Source organism: Cetorhinus maximus, chromosome 7 (genome assembly GCF_964194155.1).
Source record: "Cetorhinus maximus chromosome 7, sCetMax3.hap1.1, whole genome shotgun sequence".
NCBI classification, from domain to species: Eukaryota; Metazoa; Chordata; class Chondrichthyes; order Lamniformes; family Cetorhinidae; genus Cetorhinus; species Cetorhinus maximus.
The window spans coordinates 97,203,054-97,226,036 of record NC_135885.1 but is presented as its reverse complement, the minus strand read 5'-3'; the positions used below and the strand labels follow the sequence as shown (position 1 = coordinate 97,226,036).

Sequence of the window (22,983 nt, the reverse complement as noted above, 5' to 3'; positions counted from 1 at the left end):
CATGTCTTTTTCTGTTTTGTGATTTAGTACATTTATTTTTTTAAGAAGGCCTTCACATTACAGTTATTACAAAGGAAATTGAAAGTGGAAGATATTTTTAGTATTGGTCACTTTGCAACGCAAGAAGGCTGTGGAACTTCAGCAGTTGCACACAAAACTGCTATGTTTTATGTTCCTATAGCTTTCTTAAACATCCACAGGTAGGGGAATGTCATGATCACTTTCCAGAACTTTTGCATGTTCATACATGAATGTCTTTATCAGCAGGCTGTCAGTGGCTGGAATTGTCTGTCTTCCTGAAGCATTTTGCTCTTTGTTTTGTCGATATGTTTTTTGCTTCTCTCACCTGTTTGTAGTTCAATGAAATCAATTGCTCGCCTACAGAATTTGCATGTGTGTAACCTGGTGCAATCATTGGCCTGCAGCAATATGGGTGTGACCCTCCCAGAAACGCTTTGGTACAGATTGTGATTCAGAATCAGCACTTCCCTAATCTTCAGTAGCCATATTTTACTGCAGGAAAACTCAGCTTTTCCCTTGGATTTTTAAACTTCAACCGAGACAATATAGAGGATAAAGTAAGTAATGTTGTCTTGAATTATCCGATTCAAAGACGGCGTATTGGGGACTGTACTCTCCACCTGTTGGTGAAAATGGCAGCACGAGCTGATCAGTTTAATATCAGCTGTAACAAATATTCATGTGCCATATTAGTCTGTACTTATCAGTTATTGGAGGAAGGTGCACAGTACGAAACAAAATTTTTAGATTTGATTTGATTCGATTTCATTTCATTCTGATTTTTTATTTCAGGTTTGTTGTTGCTTTCAGAATTATGGTTCAGGCAGGCAATATACTAACTACAAAGTGAAAGCAATAAAACTGGTCTCTGGTGGGAGGAAATAGCCTTTGAGGTGACTAGCACCATTGGCTCTTCATTTAGAATGTTTACTCTTATTTGGGAATTAATTAGTATTGCAGTAAACAAATTGAGGCTTTGTGTGCGCTTGGTTGGTACTTCTCTATGTAAATGTTGGTAGAGAAATCTCTTATATTTAATGTATTTGTGTGAGAGTTGGAACTTGAAAATTAAGGGTGTGGCAGTAAAACATTTGCTAAATTGTTTTATGTTTGCTTTAATCACCAAGTGAGACGAAAAGTTCATCTTTGTAACATGAATCTATATCGGGTATCTCTGCGCTAAGAGGGGGATTTCTCCTGTGGAATTTTATTTGGCCTTCATTCACCTGAAGTTTTTGCTCTTTACTCAGTTTAAGTATCCCCAGTTGGTAGATCTAACCCTGTGGCCTTGTAGATGCTATTGTCCTGCTCCTTCACCAGCACAGCATTCTGCATTCTTGGTCTGCTCGAATCTCAAATATTATGAAAGAACTTCTTCAGAATGGCACCTACCCCTCCGACAGTACCCCTATCCATTCACAAATGGTGGAACTCACTTCATCTCTTTTAGTGATATCACATACAAGGAGCCATGGGTTATCTTTTGTTTGGAGAGTCTCTGGCCCAGATCTTCCAGTCAGTTACGATGCTGTGTATTGCCACTGCCTACAAAGTTTTTTCCGACCTGGCGGTCCTGCACCTTTTCAGCTGGGATTTTCAATCCTGGCTCCAGCAGAAGTGAATAAGCAAAGTGGAAGACTGGTGGGCATGGGAGAGTCAGGGAAGGAGAGGACATGCCCCCTTCATACGACAGTAGCTGCCGTATTCAGGTAAGTTTTTCTAAAGGTCTGAAGCCTTTTAATGAACGAGTGTGGGCTAGTGGATGGATGAATGAATGTGTGGCCGGTCGGGGCGGGTGCACGATCAGGGAAGTATGGTGGGCGGTTGGGTCGAGGGGTCAGGTCTGGGGCTGCGGAGTTGGTCAGGCTAGGTGGGCAGTCGTATTGGAGGGTAGTTGTGTGGTCAGGTGACAGTCGGGTGGGCAGTTGGGTTAGGGGTGATGGGGTGGGGATGAGTGGCGCTTTGTTCAGTTATGCTGGCTAATCTCTAAGGTAGAACAAGTATTCACCAGCGTAACATTTCCAGGATAATCATGCAGGTTAGTTCCGTGTATCTGTGTAGTATTCAATTGTTTGTTGTTTGATTATGTGTGTTTGTTAACTGTTCTCTGTGCTATTAGTCAAGCCTGGGTGTAGTTAGAGAAAGAGAAACTAAACTGAAGCAAAAGGCTGTAAGCGTGAGAGCAGACATTTTAGAAGCGTGTATAAATAATGCTCCTCACATGGAACTGTGGTGTAACATCAGCCATCTCAATTTCTCTGCTCCACTCACTTGTAAGCATATAACACTTGGGAGCAGGAGTAGGCCATTTGGCCCCTCAAGCCTGCTCTGCCATTCAATAAGATCATGGCTGATCTGATTGTGGTTCCATCTCCACTTCCCTGTCTGTCCCCCATAACCCTTTACTCCCTTGTCTATCAAAAATCTATCCAAATTCAGCCTTGACTGTTCAATGACCCAGCTTCCTCTCCTTTCTGAGACCCTCTGATGGAAAAATATTCCCCTCATTTCTGTATTAAAAGAGAGACCTCTTATTTGTCAACTGTGTCCCCTATTTCTAGTCTCCCCAATAAGAGGAAACATCCTCCTGGCATCCACTCTTGAAATATGTGCCAAAATTCTATTTACCTTCCCAATCACTTGCTGTACCTGCATACTAACTTTTTGTGATTCAAGTACCAGGACACCCAGACCCCTCTGTATAAGCAAGTTTGGCTATCTCTTCCCATTTAAGTAGTATACTGCTTTTCTATTCTTCCTGCCAAAGTGGACAAGTTCACTTATAATATTCCAAGTATCCTGCTATAACCCCCTTAATGATAGATTCTAGAAATTTGCCTATGCCAGATGTTTGGCTAACTGGCCTATAGCTTCCTGCTTTCTGCCTCCCCCCTTTCTTGAATAGAGCTGTTACTTTTGCTATTTTCCAAACTGCTGGGGCTCTTCCAGAATTTAAGGAATTTTAGAAGATTATATCAATGCCTCTATTATTTCTGCAGCCACTTCTTTTACAACCCTAGGATACAGACCATCAGGTCCTGGGAGCTGTCATCCTTTAGGTCTAATAGTTTTCCCAATACCTTTTGATGGTGATTGCATTAAGCTCTTGATTTTCAATTACCTTTTTAAGTTGTTATTGTCTTTTTTTCTTTATTCTTTCATGGGATGTGGATATCACTGGCAAGGCCAGCATTTGTTGCCCATCCCTAATTGCCCCTTGAACTGAATATCTTGCTCAGCTATTTCAGAGGGCAGTCACATATAGGCCAGACCAAGTAAAGGCAGCAGATTTCCTTCCCTAAAGGACATTAGTGAACCAGATGGGTTTTTATGACAATTGATGGTTTCATGGTCACCATTACTGAGACTAGTTTTATATTCCAAATTTATTAATTGAATTTAAACTCCCCCAGCTACTGTGGTGGAATTTGAACCTGGGCCTCTGAATTACTAGTCCAGTGACATTACCACAACGCCACTGTCTCCCTCTCCTCCTCTTCTACTGTGAAGAAAGTTGCAAAATACCTGTTCAACGCTTCTACCATTTCCTTCTTTTCCATTATTGCCCAGACTCTCTCTCTCTTGAGGACCAACTCTCACTTTAGCTACTCTTTTCCTTTTTAAATTCTTGTAGGAACTCTTAGTTTCTATATTTCTAGCTAGTCTTCCCTCATATTGTAATTTCTCCCTTTTTTTTTAGTCTTTCTTTGGTTCTTAAAATCTTCTGACCTACCACTAACTTTTGCAGAATTGCACAGCGTTTCTTTCAATTTGATTATATCCCTAACTTCCTTATTTAGCCACGGGTAATGCATCCTTCTCAAAGAGCCTTTCCTTCTCAAAGAGCCTTTCCTTCTCACTGGGATAAAACTTTGCTGATAGTTACTAAATATCTCCTTAAAAGTCTACCTCTGCATCTTTACTGTCCTACCTTTTAATCTAATTTCCAAGTTCATTTTAGCAAACTCTGTCTTCATATCCTTGTAATTACCTTTATTTAAGTTTAAAACACTAGGTTTTGATCCACACTTCCCACCATCAAACTGAATGTGAAATTCTATCATATGATTGCTTTCTCCTAGAGGCTCCTTTTAATGAAGTTATTGATTAATCCTCACTCTAACCTACCTCCCTCTGAACTTGCCACACCCTGTTCTCTTAGGTCCAACCCTAATATTGTCATTAAACCTGCTGAAAAAAACAATGCTGTTTTTGCTTGATGAACTGAACTCTAACTTATGGAAGCTGAATGTCATCATCTGACACCTTCTCCAACCTTCCACGAACCATGATCCCACCACCGACCATCATTTCTCAGATGTCACTGACCACATCTTCTCTTGAGATCTTCCCTCCATGGTCTCCAACCTCATTGTTCCCCAACGCTGCACAGTCTACTTCTACTTCCTTCCCAAGATCCGCAAACAGGATTTTCCTCGTAGACCTATTGTTTCAGCCTGTTCCTGCCCCATGCAACTAATTTTATTTTCATGTCTTAGCTTTATTTTTTTCCATCCCTTGTCCAGTCTTGTCCCACCTACACCTGTGACTGTTCTGAAAAGCCCCACCACTTCAACAGTTTCATGCTTTCTAGCCCTCACTATCTCCTTTTCACTATGGATGTCCAATCCCTTTGCACCTCTATCAACACCAACAATGGCTAAGGGCTGTTTGTTTCTTCCTTGAACAGAGGCCCAACCTGTCCCCATCTACCACCACACTGCTCTGTCTGGCTAAACTTATTCTTACATTAAACAACTCCTCCTTTCAGTTGACTCACTTCCTCCAAATAAAAAGTGTTGTTGTCGGAACCCATGTGGCTCTCGGATATTACCTTTCTTTTCATGGGATATCTGAAACGTTTTTTGTTCCGGTGTTACACGGGTTCCCTTCCTCATCTCCTTTCCAGTACATTAATGACTGTATCAGAGCTGTTACCTGGTCTCTCCCAGAAATGCAAAATTTAATCAACTTTGCTTCCAATTTCCATCCTTCCCGCACTTCACATAGTCCATCTCCTACTCTTCCTATGCTCGACTTCTCTGTCTCCATTTCTGGGGTTCAGCTATCAACCAATATCTGGTATAAGCCCACTGATACCTACTCTTTCTTTCACCCCACTTCCTGAAAGGACTCTATTCCATTCTCCCAGTTTCTCAGTGTCCACCTCACCTAGCCTGGTGATGCCATCTTCTATAGCTGTGCCCCTGATGTGTCCTTCTTTATCCTCAACCGAGGATTTGGTTGAATCAAACCATGATTGGCAGGGCATTTGACCATGTGAATCATATTTCCCGCACTTCTGCTCTCACCCCATCCCTTTCCTCTTAGAACCATGATAGTGCCTCCCACCTTCCACTCAGTCAGCATCCACATTGAACAGATCATCCTCTACCATTTCTGCCATCTCCATCATGATGCCACCAGCAAACACATATTCCACTCACCTTCCCTTTCAGCAGTCTGAAGGGACTGTTCCATCCTTGATCACTTTCAATCGCCCCAAACACACCCTCCCCTTCTCAGGGCACCTGCCAATGTAAGCCCTTAAACCTATTCCCTTTCCAACATCGAGGCCCCAAACAGTCCTCTCAGGCGAAACAGCAAACTACTTGCATTTCTTTCAATTTAGTATATGTATTCACTGCTCATGATGCATTTTGCTCTACACTGGGGAGGCTACAGGCAATTTGGGTGATTGCTTTGCAAATCACCTCTGATCAACCTGTAAGCATAGCCTTGAGTTTCCAGTGAGCTGTCATTTTAATTCTCCACACTCTCACTCTGACTTCTCCGTCCTCAGTCTCCTACACTGTTTGAGCTCGATGTAAGCTCGTGGAACAACACTTCACGTTTCAGTTAGCCACGTAATAGCTTTCCACACTCAACATTCCGTGCCACAATTTCAGATTGTAACTTCTGCACCCACCTTTCCTGATGGCAGCTGTTGATATTGATGCTGCTTTTGCCATTTCTGCCTCCGCTAGACCCATCTTTTGTTTCTTTTCTTGTTCCATTATCATCCCCTTTTCCCTTGCACCATCGTCCCTTTCGTCATTCAATCTTGCCTGTCTTCCACCCGATCATAGACCTTCCTGTCCTGTTTTTTGCTTCAATTATGCACACAGGCTGTAGCTGAGCTAAGATTATTGACAACACATTTTCCTAACATGAACACACATCTGCACTAACTGAATTCTATCAAGGCAGGCTCTGACATTTGCAATCTGACCTTCAACCCCCAGGTCAGGTGACTCCATATCTAGTACAGGGTTCCATATGATATCTAATACTGGAGCCCACTACCACAATCAACTATTATGACATTTCCCATTTTAAAAATAAATTATACAACTCAAGTACACAAAGTCTCTTATCTATTCTTTCTCACTCTGTTTTTACCAGTCTATTTTGTTTTTTACTCATCTCTGTTTTTTTTCACAATTCTTGCACTGGGTGTTCTGAATGGTGACAGGGGTTATTTTGAAGGACAAGGGGCTTTCTCCAGTTCAGTGTCACTATCACCCCTTAGATAGTTTTCAGGATTCTCAGGCTTTGTCTGGTTACCTGTTGCTTCACTGGTGCATTCTGGTTTTTGATCTTCAGCTACACTTTCTGGTTCAGAGCAGGGTTGTGTTTCATTTGTTTTCTGTAAGAATTTCCGGTTTCTCCTGTGCTGTTGTCCGTTTGGAGTCTGCTCTATGTAAGACCTTGGTTTTCCTGTGATTCCTGTGACATGACGATCCCTTCATGCTGAATCCTCACTGTCTCTCCCATGTTCAGGTCAGGCAGAGGTCGGGCACCTCGATCAAAGTACTGTTTCTGCTTCTGCTGTCTCAGTTTGAGCAGGTCCTCCACGCTGTAGCTCACTGGCTGTGGGAATAACAGTTGAGGCGCAGTTGGAAGCTTAGTTCTTAGTCTTCTCCCCATCAGGAGCTGTGCTGGAGATGATCCAATGCCCTCTAATGGAGTATTCCTGAAATCCAGCAGAGCCAGGTGGGGGTGTCTTCCGTCTGCCTTTGCCGCCTTCTACAGGTGTTTTAAGGTTCGCATGGTACGTTCCACCATTCCGTTGAATTGTAGATATTTGGGACTTGACATAATGTGGCAAAAACTCCCAGTTCCGTAAAAATTTGTGAAACTCAGTGCCTGAGAACTGTGGACTGTATCTGAGGTGAGCACTTCAGGTATGCCGTGGTGAGAAAAAAATTATTTTAAATGATTTATTACAGTGATGTTCTAACTATCATTTCTCAGCAGCACAGACTCAAAAACTTTAAGTAATAACCTACTGTTTGTAGGTACTCACTGTTGTCAAATGTGAACAAGTCCACTCCAATTTTCTGCCAGGGCCTCTCTGGAACACTGTGAAGAAAAGAAGTTGTTCTTTTTTTTGTGACTTACTGTACTTTTGGCACACTGTACATGCATTTACCATCTTGAGCTCTTCTCCTGCATGTTTCTATGCTGAGGTGATTTTTGTATATGCACTGCAGCATTTCTTTCCTCAGTGTTGCAGGAATTATGATCTTTCCTCACTTGAAAAGTATTCCTTCTGCAACATGAAGTTCCTCACGAAAGTTCCAGTGCCCTTGTACAGCAGAAGAGGCTCCGCTCCGATGCGTGGGCCATCCAGTTTGCACAATCTGCTGCAGTTTTCTCAGGGCGGCGTCATTCTTGGTCGCTTCCCTGATCTCATCCAGTTTGGTTACAGCCACAGGTAAGCTCTTTGTCAGCATGTGAACCTGTGCTTCCGTTTCTTTATCCTCTTCCTTCATGTAGGTGTGCACATGACAGAGTGTCTGCGATGTACATTTCCTTGCCCGGTTTGTATTTAACTCTGACCTGGTACTTCTGCAGATGCATTGGTCATCTTTGAATTCTTGGTGGTGCCCAGTTCAGGGCTTTTGAAGTATAGCTTCCAAAGGCTTATGACCAGACTCTATCTCCAAGTCTCTTCCATAGACAGACTGGTGGAAGCGTTCTTGGCCAAACAATTGTTAGCATTTCTCTCTCAATTTGGGCATACCTGCTACTGTGTTTCAGTCATTGCCCTTGAAGTGTATGCCACTGGTGCCTCATTTTGCAAGAGGACAGCTCCCAGGCCAGTATTTGAATCATCTGCTGAGATCTTGACTGGCTGACTGACATCGTGACACTGATGCCTGGGTCAGTGTTCTCTTCAGACTGGTCAAAGCTTCCTGGTGACTTTGTTCCCAGTGCCATTCCTCATCATTTTGTACAAGTTCTCTGAGAGGTACTGTCACCTGTTTGGAATGAAATACCCAAGATAGGTCACCATTCCCAAAAACCTCTCTGAGTCTTTCTTATATTCTGGGGGTAATATGTTCCGACTGCTTTGATTTTACTTGAGTCCAGTTTCAGTCTCTCACTTGTTCGCACATGTCCCAAGTACTTGATTCCATGAAGACCTATTTTGCACTTTTCCTTCTTCAACTTGAGGTTCCTTTCTCTAGCTCTGGCCAGCACCTGCCTCAGCCTGTGGTTGTGTTCTTCTCATGAGGCTCCCCAGACCAGCACATCATCAATATAGGTTTCCATGCCCTCTAACCCTTCAAACAGCTGCTTCACTGTTCTGTGGAACACCTCCGGAGCTGAATTAATACCAAAGTAAGTGTAAAAACCTGTATCACCCATATGGTCTGTTGAAGGTACAGAGATAGGAGCTGCGTTCATCCAACTTGACCTGCCAGAAGCCTGAACTCACATCCAACACTGAATAGTATTTAGCAACAGCTAGATTACACATGATTTCTTCTACAGTGGGCAGCTGGTAATACTCTCTTTGTACTGCCTGGTTTAGGTCTCTGGGATCCAGATAGACTCTTAGAAAAATCAAATGGGAATCTACAACTCCAATTGGATTGATTCACTTTGTCGGTTCTTCAATTTTCTTGATGATGTGAAGCTTCTCCATCCTGTCCAACTCTGCTTTCAGTCGGTCTCTAGCATTACTGGTATTTTCCTGGGTGGGTGTATTTTGAGTGTCACAGTTTTGTCAATCTTGATGATGTGTTCTCCTTTTAGGCAACGATCCCCTGGAACACATCTTTATACTCGCTCAGGATGTCATCAGTGATGACAATCATCATTCTCCTGATTAGCTTCAGATTTTCACAAGCTTTGATTCCAAGAATGAGTTTTGCATCAGTTTTCATCACTATGAATGTAAATGCTTGAGACTTTTTTTGTAGTTCACTTTAAGTGTGTATTTGCCTTTTACAACAATTTTTTCACCTGTATAGACAGCTTCACTTTTGTTTTAGTTAGCTGTTTTTCTTTGCTTATCTTACAATACAGGCTTATGGGAATGACATTCGCTTGTGCACCTGTGTCAAGCTTGAAACTCACCATCATGTTGGCAATTTTTAAAACAACCTCCCATTCATCAACTTTGGAATTTGTTGTTACTGCACCAATGAAAAGTTCTGTTTCAATGCCTTTGTCAATCGTGTGCATTTTCTTCGATTTACACAACTTAGCAAAGTGATTTAGTTTAACACAGTTCTTACACTGCTTTCCGTAGGCTGGACAACTGCGTGGTAAATACTCTGTTCCGCATCGGCTGCATTTAAATGTTTTAATAGCAATTTTGTTCTTTTTATCTTCAGACTGTCTATTTGTTCTTTCCCAGGGCTGCTTCTGTTTAACTGCATCTACCTGCTTGACCATGTGCAGCTTATCATCTTCTGTCATCTGTTTAATCTGGCATTTCGTTGTCTCTGCCGCTCTGCAGATATTTATTGCTTTCTCCAGTGTGAGATCAACTTCTCTCAAAGTCATTCTGAGTGTCATTTGCGATCCTGCAAATTAATCTATCTCAGATTATTCTTAAAGCTCTCCAAATTCACATGATTTAGCTTGTTTTCTCAGCTCAGTTACATACTGACTAATGTTGCCACTATATATGTAAAAAATTGATTATCTTTTTCATACGTGGTGTTTTTCTCAGGGCTGCAGTAGGCTTCGAATTTTTCCATTATTTCTTTCAAGTCATTTAGTTTCTCATCACCTTCAAATGTGAATGTGTTATAAACTTTGAGGGTTTCTTCCCTTGCTACATGAAGGAAGATGGAAGACTCTACCGGAGGGTCTTTTTTATCACTGCCTGTTGCTGTGAGGTACAGCTCAAATCGCTGCTGGAACCTCCTCCAGTTTCGACATGATCGCCCTCCAAACTGAGCTCTGTCGGTGGTTTCAGAACCTCCATTGTTGCATTTAGTTTACTTCTGACACTATCTTGTTTTTTGTTTCAATGATGCACACAGGCCGTCGACATTGTAGCTGAGCTAACTTTATTGATAACACATTTTCCTAATGTGAACACATATCTGCACTAACTGAATTCTATCAAGACAGTTCCAACATGTGCTATCTGACCTTCAACCCCCAGGTCAGGTGATTCCATATCTAGTACAGAGTACCGTATAGTATCTAATACCGGAATCCACTACCACAATCAACTAACATCAAAACACTTCCCACAGCTCTTTCCTCCCCTTCCACATTTTTCTGCCTCTGTCCTTGCTGAAAATTTGTTATATTTCAAACATTTTCCAGTTCTGATGAAAGGTCATCAGCCTGAAACAGTAACTCTATTTCTCTCTCCACAGAAGTTTCCTGATCTGAGTATTTCTAGAATTTTCTGCTTTTATTTTGTTTTTTTAATGATTGATATCTGTTTACTTGAAAATATTTATAGGGATATAATCTAATTGTATTTTGGCAATGCTCTTTTTGTGGAGGCAGGAGAAGATAGAGAAGCCTTTCCATGTTGCAATTGCCATGGCTTTAACAGTGAGATAACGAGCGTGATCAGGCTATTGAGCTATATGTAAACAAGCAAGAAAAGAATTGCTGATGACCATAGTGTGGACATTGTGCCTTTGACGAAGGAAATTCAGTGTACCTTGTCTTAAATTGGACGCTTGAGGGCGGAATGCAATATGGTGTGTTAGTTTATATTGCTAAGGTAACAATATATTTTAATTAGTTACGGGTTGTGGGTGTCGCTGACAAAAACAGCAATTATTGCCCTTGAAGGTGGTGGTGAGCCACCTTTTGAACAACTGAGAGGCTTGTTTGCTAACATCAGAGAGCAGTCAACCACATTTCTGTAGTTCTAAAGCTACATCTAGGCCAAACTGTGTAGGGTAGCAGATTTCTCTCCCTCGAGGACATTAGTGAAGCGGATGGATTTTTATGACAATCGGATAATTACATGGTCATCATCACTGATACTAGCTTTTTGTTTCGGATTTTATTTAATTAATTGAGTTTAAATTCCCCAGCTGTCGTGGTGGGATTTAAATTCTTATCTCTGGATCATTAGTTGAAGCTGCTGGATTACTCATCCCATAGCATAACCACAATGCTACCATTCCCACTCTTGGTTGAAACGTGACTTTATGCGCCTCCTTCATTCTGTTTACACACTGTGTCGGTTTGTTATTACTAAAGATTTATGCCAACATTTGTTCCTGACCGTGTCCACACTGAGGTCAATCCTATTGCCTGCACCACCTCACACAGGATATTCAAATATGCAGGTGACCTTTGCACTGAGAATCTGTTCGTCAATGTGCTACACAAAAGAAAAATAGAGCGTTCGTTTCTGCCGGTTATTGTGGAGTTCATGCGTGAAAGCTGCTTCATTGAAAAGTTGCAAAGAAGGAGAACATTGTAAGTCTCAGTTACTTTGCGCGTAAAATGAATAATGTTGATCAGCACCTAACGGCACTTGTGTACCAAAGTATTAACCTTATCATGGTGTAAAGTAACTCAGTCAAGAAACTAGCTTTTATGTGCTGCTGCCTTCACTGCAGTCAGCAGGAGGAGGAGCACAGATAAATATGCAGACTTTCTGTGAGGGACATTTGATTCTGATTCCTTTATGCAACAGCAAACACCATAAAACAGTGCATTACACAGTAGGACATGTTTGAATGATATCTATAATTTTCCATACACTACAAGTGACTACACTTCAAAAGTACTTCATCAGACATCCTGAGATCATGAAAGGTGCCACATAAATGTAAGTTCTTTCTGACTTTTTTTCCTCAGTCCTGAATTTATATGCTTTAGACTCACAACAACAATTATGCAATTCTGTTATGCAGTAGAGACATCCCAGGGCCCTTCATAGGAACGTTATTAGACAAAATTTGACACCAAACCCCTTATCCACAGCATCACTAAGACCACCTATGGACACCTCCATAACATGACCTGACTCCGCCCCTGCCTCAGATCATCTCATGGAAATCCTCATCCATATCTTTGTTATCTCAAAACTATTCCAAGGGACTGCCACGTCTACCTTCCATAAACTTGAGGTCATCCTCACCTTAAGTCCCTTTCACCCTTCACCCCTGTGTTTGTTGACCTACATTGGTTCATGGTTAAGCAACACTTTGAATTTAAAATTCTCATCCTTGTTTTCGAATCCCTCCTTGTCCCTGTAATCTCTTCCAGCCCAATAACTCTCTAAGATAACTACGCTCCTCCAGTTCTCGCCTCTTGAGTATCCTTGATTTTAAATGCTCTAACATCAGTGGGTTATGTCTTCACCTGCCAAAGCCCTTAGGTCAAGAATTCCCTCCTTAAACCTCTTTGCTTGTTTACCTCTCTTTGATTTTAAGGGCCTTAGAGGGACATTCAATGGGAGGACCATCAAACAGATGCTTGAGTCCTCCTTTAAGCCATAATTCAGATCCATAAGCATTCAGGCAAAACTCCTGCAAGATCACTTTTGATGGACTGGATACTGTCGGATTAGCTGAAAACCATCCCCCCACCAGATCCTGATGTCTCAACTGTCAAATGGCAATGTTGTGGGGAGGACAGAGAAAATGCTTCAAAGACACTCTGAAGCTCTTCTTGTAGGGCAGCATCATTGATGTTGATGCTTGAGAGGAGCTTGTTACCAATTGTCCAGAATGGCGACAGCTTGTCCACCAACCTGCATCACACTGAGTCACAGCATCTTAATGATGAGGCAGAGTGGCGGCAGAGAGGTGATGGGTGAACAGAACTTGATTCAAGTTAGGATGTATAAAGGAGTGTTATTACGCTGTTGTTATGGCGTAGCAGATGATGTGTGCTAGGGGAATCAAATCCACGAGGGAAACTTGATCACACAGTTTCAACGATTTTGCAATTTGTATTTTATTTTGGGATGTGTACCCTGAATTCAGTATATTTATACATGTTTCTTCCTTTTAATGCAAATTCCATTGTTCCCAAATGTCTTTGGAGCTCTACCTTTCTCATAATATGAATTGTTTCATGGTGCTAATATTATCAGTAATCTTTGGGAAAAATAAACACACTGCTTGGTCTAGCTTCTTTGGCTAGGTGTAACATCCTACCATTTCTTTGAAATTCAAACTGCTCTGATGTATCTAAAAATGCAAATTCTCCTCACTTCACCTTCTAAAACTTCAGCCATGTTTACATATTTAGCATTTCAACCTAGCTTCTTTTGATGAATCAAAAGCCTTCAGACCAGCTATTTCCAATTCAATTAAATCCACCCCCCACCCCCCCCCCCCACCCACCCGCCCAAACACACACACACACACACACAGAAACACTCTAAATCCCACTATTAACCTACTTGTACAATAAATCTCAGTTCTCAGGTTGTCTGAGTTCCTCCACTACAAACTTTGGCACCACACCTGCAGTTGGGAGTTGCATCATGTTCCGAATGCAACACAAGATATGATGTTGCACTGAGCTTTTACAATATGACTCTTTACATATCTATTGTCAGAATTAAGGTAATAAGCTTGTTTCATTGCAAGCAATTTTCAATTTATCCTACTGTTTGATTCATTCTCTGCAGCCTTATGTGCGTTCCAGTTCCTTCTCTCAATTCCTTGTTCATCCCGATCCCTTCACTCTATTATTGTCGGGTACAGCCTTCAACTGAACTCTGGAAATCCCACACTAACCGTCTCTACCTCTCCCCAATCTACCTGGCTTCAAAACCCTGTTGAAACCAACCTCTTCAGCCAAGCTTTTGGTCACCTCTCCCTCAAGGTTGTTAACATTTCAGGATTGAGTGAAGCCTCCAGGTGTTAAAGACGAATCTCCTACGCTTCAACTTTCAACTGTGTAGGCCCTAAGCTTTGGAATTCCCTTCCTAAACTTCTCTGATTTCTACTCCTTGCTCCTCCTTTAGGACAATCCTTAAAACCTACCTCTTTGACCGAGCATTTTGTCATCTGTCCTAACATCTGTTCTTGGGCTTGGTGTCAACTCCTGTTATGCTCCTGTGAAACCCTTTGGAGCATTTTATGCTTTAATGGCTATATACATGTAAAATGTTGTTGCTTTGGACTCTGCTGCAAGCAAACCCAGGAGAAAAAGTAAGTATTTTTAATCGTAGTCTTTGAACGCTTCTGTTTTTTTTTGTGATTAACAATTTTGTAGATAGATAATAAAGATGGTTCACTTGGTGTAGGTGTTGGGAGTGGAAATTTATGTGATGAAACTTCCAGTGGTACATCCAACAAGATTTGGTAATCTTAGTTCTCTGAATTAACCCACAAATATTCAATTCCTGGGATGTTCCTTGGGATGTTTTTCCATGTTAAAGTTGCTTTGTAAATGCAAGTTGTTACGTTTTGCAAATATGGTAAAGTGTCTTGCAAGACACTTCATCTTGATAGGTGCACCTGTTTGAGCTGGCTGCTCAGGTCTGTGATCATAGAAATGATTCTTGAAGCCAAAGTTTCAAAATCTTATCTGAGTGATTTAAGGTAAGGTGGCACAGATCTGATAAGTTTATTACAACTGTTGTGTGTTTTAGTAAATCAAATGGAGAACAGTCCCTCCTTTTTGTAAACACTATCAGCTAACACGTCCACCCTGTGCTGATGTTCTTCTGTCACTGTTACTTCAGTAGAGGTGCATAGTAAACTTTGTATTTAAATGTGAAGCCAAAGCATGAGTTTATTCTAGCAAGTTTTTACACAACCTATGAAATTGTCAGAAGCAAAAGAAGAACAAGAATAACTTAAATTTAGATAGTGCCTTAAGTTAATAAAACCTTAAGCAAACCTTTAACCAAATCACTTCACAAGAGCATTATAAAACGAAGTATGACATTGTGCCACATAAAGCCACATGAGGTCAGATGACCAAAAGCTTTGTCAATGAAATAGGTTTTAAGGAGTGTTTTAAAGGATGAAAGTGAGTGTTGTATGGCTGACAACTTTTTAAAGACTAACCAATACTCAGAGGCCTGGAGGTGATTGAACATTGCAGCTCTTGTTTATTCTACTGCAGTAACAGAACTAACAAAACAACATGGATTCTGCGATCCTATAATGCTCTGGCTTGCAAAGTATGACAAGCTAAACAAGATATTTAATACGTAACATATTCCTCCACCCTTATTCGAAATGTCAGTTTAACAGAACATTTTCTGAACTAGGGAAAGAGGGTAGACTGCCTCTATTTCCGCTGAACCCATCTCAAGTCTCTGACTTTATAAATTCAGATGCTCAGGAGGTCTTCTCTCCTGGTGTGGGTTACAGTGGACTTCTGGTGCTTTTGCAGGGTAATGTTCATCAGAGACTGATGGCAATTTAGGACTTGCAGTGGAATCCGAAGCTGTGTCCAATGCAGGTGAAGGTGAAGGTGAGACGACTTCAATTCAGTCGAGCTAGGCTGAGGAGGTGAGACTGGAGTCGGCATTCCTTGAATTGGAGATGGCTCTTCCATAAGAGGTGTATCCTTAGATGGTGCTTGACTTGGCAACAGTTGGTCAACATGTCTCCACCAGGTGAGATCATTCGCAGTTTGGACTGTGCTCAGACAGGACCTGTTTAGTACAATCACAGTAGCAGGAACCCATTTAGCTCCAGTGGCATAATTACCAGCTGGAACTTCTTGTTCAAAAAAGAAAATTCTTGGCTTTGATCTTTGTGCTTTTCTCTCGTGCTGTTGATCTTGCACAGCTTGTTGTGTTTTTGTTGGTCTCAGCAGATCAAAGCAAGTGCGCAGTTGCCGCCCCATTGGTAGGAATGCTGGATTTGCTTTGGTCATAGCATGTGGTGTGTTTTGGTATGTCAGCAGAAATGTGTCAAGACACTTTTGAATGGAGGAATGTCCTCATGCGGAACTTAAAACATTTTTCATGGTTTGAATAAATCCCTCAGCTGATCCATTGGTGGATGGGTGGTATGCTGCTGAAGTGATGTGCTGAATTCCATTACTTCTCAAAAAATTCTCAAACTCCTGTGAGAAAAACCGAAGCCTGTTGTTGGTCACAAGTTGTTCTAGTAGTCTGTAATGACTGATTGACTGAACATTTCTCTTAGCCTTTGAATTGTACTTTCAGCTGTAGTAGAGGACATCACTGAAACTTCTGGCTATTTGGAATGAGCACCCACAATCACTATGAACATTGTTCCTTCAAATGGTCCAGAAAAATCACCGCGAATAGCTGTCGAGGGTTTTTTGGCCAATCCCATGGATGGAGCGGTGCCAACTGAGGCATGTTTCGCACACTCTGGCATGAAGGACAGGATCTTGCCTTGGCTTCAATGTCTTGGTCCAGGCCAGGCCACCAAAAGTAGCTTCTTGCAATCTCTTTCATGTGAACTATCCCACGGTGTCCAGAATGCAGTTGGTCCAACACTCTTTTCCTCAATGTTGGTGGAATAATAGCTCTCATGCCGCAAAGCAAACATCCTGAAGTGACGGATAACTCCATCCTCCTGGAAACGTAAGGATGAAAGTCAGATGAGACTTGGAAGTTCAGGGGAAAAGTTGCCATGACTTTGGACAATGTTGGGTCCGTTCCCTAGTGGCCTTCTTGATTTGGACTGTTGTGATGGGTGTGTTCTCCACATGTGCAAAGTAGAAAATGTCTTTCTGACCAGTGTCCACATGGCTAACTGGTAGTGGCAGCCTTGAAAGGCCATCTGCTTTGCCATGCAAGGTAGATTTTTAATATTTGATGTCATATGTGAGAGCACTCAACATCAATGCCTAATGTTGCATTTTACTTGCAGCTAAAGAAGGGATACCTGTGTATGGACTGACGATCAGTCCAGCATGAATTTCTGTCCAAACAGGTACTGGTGACATTTCTGGATTCCAAACATGATTCTCAGTGCTTCGCGTTCGATTTGAGCGTATTGGCTCTCTGTCTTGCTTAAAGTCTGTGAAGTGAACGCTATGGGCCTCTCCACACCTGAGGGCATTATGTGTGAAACAACAGTCCCAACTCCATAAGGCAATGCATCACATGCAAATTGTAAAAGTAAGGAGGGGTCAAAGTGCGTCAGTACCTCGGAATCTGTCAGCGCTGCTTTAGCCTTCTTGAACACAGTGTCATGGGCCTCTGTCCATTTCCAGGCTTTGTTCTGACAAAGAACCTCATGCAGGAGTTTCAGCAGGGTTGCCAGCTGTGGAATAAATCTCCTGTAATAATTCAGCAGCCCTAACAACGAGGGAAGCTGGCTGGTATTCAGAAGAGCCGGAGCATCCACAATAGTCTTGACCTTGGACAGTGCTTTGTGAAGCCCAGTAGCATCAATGACGTGCCCCAAATATTCCACAGGGGGCTGAAAAAACTCTCACTTGTCTTTGCAAACCTGTGGGCCATACTCCTTTAGCCTTTGTAGGGCGGCATCCAAGTTCTTGAGATGATCTTCATCAGTCCTGCCCGTTACCAAGAAGTCGTCAAGGCTGTACTGAACTCTAGGCAAGCCACTCACGATCTGGTCCATGGCCCTCTGAAACAAGGCTGGAGCTGATGTTATTCCAAAAGGCAAACTGCAGCATCGATACAGTCCCTTGTATGTTGTGATGGTCAGATATTATTGTGGCTTCTCATCAACATGCATTTGTAAGTAGGCCTGGTATAGATTTAGTTTGTTGAATTTCTATCCACCAGCCAGGCCAGCAAAGAGATCCTCAATATGGGGAAGTGAATATTGTTCAGCGTACAACACGGTCTTAACAGTGACCTCGAAATCTCCACAGATGCATGTGGAGCCTTCTTTCTTGAGCAAAGGAACGATGGGTGTTGCTATGGGAGACCAGGTACCAAGACTCCTATCTTGACCAGACGCTCCAGGTCAGCTTTGACTTTTGGTCGTATGGCATAAGGCACAGTTCCGGCCTTCTGAAATTTTGGTTGAAAATCAGCTTTGATATTCAATTTTAGGGTGTTTCCTTCATGCTTCTCAAATCGCCTTTCAAAACAACAGCCTGTTTTTTTTTTATAACAGCTGTCAGACCAGTGTCTTCTTTTGCAATGTCTCTTCTCCAGCCATGACCATCCAGTTAAAGCTAGGTAGTTGCCTTTCACCACAAACAATGGTAGCTTAGCAGTCTGTCCATTTCATTCCACTTTAACTTCCGTTCTGCCCATAGGTACATATTCCCCTGTATATGTTTTCAAAGCGATGTTTAAGCTTCTTCTTATACACAGGATCTGAGACCAGAGAAACAACAGTCTCTGTATCCAGTTCCATACGTATTGGTTGGCCCTCCAGCAGCAGTGTTACCCAGTAACCCTGTGAACCACTGACAAGATGTGGAGGGGCCCTTCTTCTTCGGACTCGGTGTCACTCTGGTCCACACCTTCCTGCTGTATGACATGCAGATTTTCCTTCTTCTTATGCCAGACTCCTTTTTCTGAGGTTTGCCTTTCTGATTCACTGCTACTTTTTTGTTTTAACAGGCACGTTCATTGTGTCCCTTCTTGCCTCACTGATGGCATTCAAGGTCTCTGCACCAACACTCATCAGACTAATGGTGACCAGGCTTTCCACAATGGTAACAATCTCAGCTGCTGGCTATCTTGTGCACACACTCGACTGTCACAATATGCACTCCATCCGATGCACTCAGCTGCTGTGCTTCTTTTGCAGCTAGCTCCATGGAGACTGCAATCTCCATGGCTTTCTGCAAAGTGAGGTTAGCCTCTGTTAGGAGGTGTTTCTGGATTGTTTCAGTACGAAGGCCACAGACCAACCTGTCACAGAGGGTATCGTTCAGTACTCCCTTTAATTCACAATGTTGAGTGAGCTTTTTTAATTCCTGTAACATACTGCGCAATTGTTTCCCCCTCTTGGTTTCTTTTGTGAAACCTAAATCTTTTTGCTATGGCAAATGGATTAGGGGGAAAAAGCGTTTCCAGGACTCATATGTCTTCATATGATTTTGTGCCAGGTTTGTCAGGCTGCACCAAGCTTCTTAATGAGCCAAAGATTTTAGCTCCCATCGTATTTAAGAAAGTTGCCTTCTTTCTATCACCCTCAATTCCATTTGCAAGGATAAAAAACTCAAAGCGTTGAATGTAGGAGCTCCACTGTTGCACAGCCTCATTGAAATCTCCCATAGATCCAGTAAGTGTAGTCATTTTCTGCCTTTTTAATTTCTCCTCTTCGTCAGTTACTTTTTAGTTCCTGTCATTTCCTTTTCTTTTGTAGTTACCACTTTAAATGCTGTTACTGCTTTAAGACAGTAACCATTTTTTTAAACTCAGGCTGTCAGCAGGTGCCGGTTATGTGGTTTGTCCCGCGCTTTTCGGGTTCCTGGCGAGCTCTGTAGTGATTGTGGACCTTCCCTTTCTGTAGGTTTTTATACTTTTTAAAACTGCAGCACATTCTTCTGTGTCTTTTTGGACCCTGCATGTCCTGTATATTTGGAACTTCAGAGGCTATGTGCAGCCGGCAGCCCTGTGGCTGTATATTTTTCTGCGCATTCTCCGGATCCCCGTGTTCATGGGTCTTTTTTTTTCCTGCAAATGTGGCTGCTTCGCTTTTATTGGTAAGCTTATTTTTTCTAAGCGTTTTTCCTGTTCAGAAAAGCACAGCGACGATTTCTTCCCCTTTTGTCTTTTTATCTTTGCCTTGCAGGTCCCTTTTGTCTGAGCTTCAGGAGCGCTCCAGGAGAGTAGGCACACCTTTTGTTACTAGTAATTTCCTTTTAATAGCTGTTTCACTTTGAGTAGCCTTACCGCAAAGGATCCCATCAATTTGTTATGTTTTAATACTGGCATGGCCAAACTTTTAATATGTATTAATACTGGCACGGCCAAACTTTTTAAAGACTAATCAATACTCATGGAAGCCTGGAGGTGATTGAACATTGCAGCTCTTGTTTATTGTACTGCAGTAACAGAACTAACAAAACAACATGGATTCTGCGATCCCATAATGCACTGGCTTGCAACATATGGCAAGCTAGACAAGGCATTCAATACATAACAATGAGGAAGAGAAACAGAGAGGTGTACGGAGCATAGTCCAGAGGTAGGGGCCTAGGCAACTGAAGACGCAGCTACCAATGGTGGAGCGATTAAAATCGGGATGCACAAGAGGCCAGAATTAGGTGAGCGCTGATATCCTGAAGGTTTGTGGAGCTGGAGGAGATTAAAGATAGGGAGGGGTAAGGCCATGAGGGATTTGAACAATGGTGACAATTTTAAAATCAAGATGCTGCTTGATTGGGAGCCAATGTAGGTCAGCAAGCACAGACATAAAAGAACAGAACTTGCTGTGAGCTAAAACACTGACAGCAAAGTTTTGGATGGCCGCAATTTAATGCAGATTGGAATGTGGGAGATCAGCTAGGAGGTTTTATTATTCTTTTATATGATGTGGGCATCACTGGCAAGGCCAGAGTTTGTTGCCCAGCCCTGTTTCTTGAATTGCTGCAATCCACCTGGTGCAGGTACACCCACAGTGCTGTTGAGAAGGGAATCCCAGGATTTTGACCCAGTGACAGTGAAGGAACAGCGATATAGTTCCAAGCCAGGTTGCTGTGTAGCTTGAAGGACAGCTTGCAGGTGGTGGTGTTCCTATGTGTCTTCTGCCTTTTCCCTTCAAGGTGGTAGAGGTCACAGGTTTGGAAGGTGCTGTCAAAGGAAACTTGGTGAGTTGCTGCAGTACAACTTGTATATGGTACACACTATTGCCACTGTGTCTTTGGCGGAGGGAATGAATGTTTAAGTTGGTGGAAGCCATATTAGCATCTTCAGTGCTTCCTTTAAGTGGTGTTGAACATGGAGGAATACTAATTCAGTACAGCCAGAGGAGAGCGGTACGTGGTAATCGGCAGGATTGCCCATGTTTGACCTGTTGCCATTGAGGCTCATGGGGTTCAGAGTCGATGTTGAGGACTCCCAGGGCAACCTCTTCCCGACTGTATACCACTATGCCTCTTCCTCTGCGTCTGTCCTACCGGTGAGACAGGATGTATTCAGGGATGGTGCTGGTGGTGTATGGTATGATTCCATGGGAAAAATTTTCCCCCAGCTGGTGGGGGTAGTGCAAGTGGGGGCGCACCACCATTTTACGTGGGCAGGCCAATTAAGGCCAGCCCAGCGTGATGTCCGCCAGGGAGCGCTATGCGTTCCCTGTGTGGGCTGGGGGGGTGGGGGTGGGGGTGGGGATTCCTCAGCCGAGAGTGCTAAGGGCTGCCTCAGGGGAGCTCCAAATTTAAAAATGTTAAACAAATGATAGCAAGATTTCCGTGACATGTCCCCTCATGTGACACTGTCACGTGAGTTAGGACATGTCCATCACTTTTACTGAAACCTTCATTAAATATTTAAAAACTCTCATGAAGCCTCATCCAACCTGTGGATGAGGTTTCATGCTTTTTCTGAAGCCCGCCATAAGGTTGGACGGGCAGGTCCATTAATAATGTTAATTACTTTTTAAATGGCCTCAATAGGCTGTTGACAGGTCGATGAGTGCGCAGCTGATTCGGCTGGGCCCCTGCCGATCTGAAATGACGCGGGGTGACGTTGGGAGTTCCACCCGACAGCATCCCGCGTCATTTTACGCGTCGGTGAGCAGGCCCTGTCCCTACTCGCCGACCGGAAAATCCTCCCCCATGAATGTGACTACATCAGCCTGTCCTCTTCAAGTGCTTTTCGCCTACATACCTGTTGCATGTAATCCAGGAGAAGAGGGATGCTGATACATCCCATCTCCCAGAAGCATTAAAAATTTCAAGAAGGAGCAAGACCAGTGATTTGAAACAGACGCAAACCACCCAGAAACCTGTTAGATTGCTTTATATTTGAAAATGGCCACTTCAGCTGGAGAGCTGTACTTGGAGAAGATTTGTTTCTCAGCCTTTGTTGTCAATAAGTCAGCTCTGCTTGTCGGTCTGTTCCAAGGACCATCTGCTATTTGGTGGAAATTGAGTGAAACATTTTGAAATTAATGAGGGTTGCAGCATACTAATTCTGAGTGGTTTTAATTCAAATCGATAGAACAAAATCCTCATGCGTTTGAAGCTATGGTGATGTGATTCTCGAGTAGTCAGCCAATCACCTATTTCATTCTGTAACTGGCAGTGGGGGATTTTCTATGGAAATTTAACTAACGCGGTATTTTTGTTTGTTTTTTGAAAATACAAGAAAGCAAGGTATTAGCACACACACTAACCAGAAGCCATTGTGGGGATGCTGGTTTGGATCTAATCGACCTGGCAAGAGTGGGATAGGACCAGTTGGGTATGACTGTTGTTTTACACCCCGCCTGATTTTGCTCTCTGTCAGTGAAGTCTGAAGTGGGTATCCAATTTGAACTGTTCCCATTAAGTGAGTTTGATTAAAATTAGAGCTGTAGTGTCTGTTTAAGAGTACTTTATAATCTAGATCACGTGCAACTCTTATTTTCTTGAGCATCAGCTAGCTCCCTCCCTGCACCCTCATCTAGCAGTGGAAATCTAGATTATTGCCACTTCACTTATTGCACTTCCCACTATTGTGGGGTAGATTTATATTTTCTGGATAGGAAGGAACTATATTTGATCACCCCTGCCCCATATCCTACTGGGGACCCGTTCTGCTCCACGCCCCATATCCTACTAGGGGCCCGTTCTGCTCCACACCCCATATCCTAATAGGAGCCAGTTCTACTCCATGCCCCATATCCTACTAGGGGCCCG

The 22,983-nt window shown here is 42.7% G+C and overlaps 1 protein-coding gene across 1 annotated transcript in view; it reads left to right on the top strand.

The window, feature by feature from the left end:
• The first annotated feature begins 437 nt into the window (after positions 1 to 437).
• The window catches only part of LOC144682952 (ETS-related transcription factor Elf-1-like), a 168,438-nt gene continuing 145,892 nt past the window's right edge, over positions 438 to 22,983 (top strand). The window contains exon 1 of the mRNA XM_078545879.1: positions 438 to 578. The gene's annotated coding sequence lies outside the window, so the exon portion shown is untranslated. The remainder of the gene's footprint in view (positions 579 to 22,983) is intronic.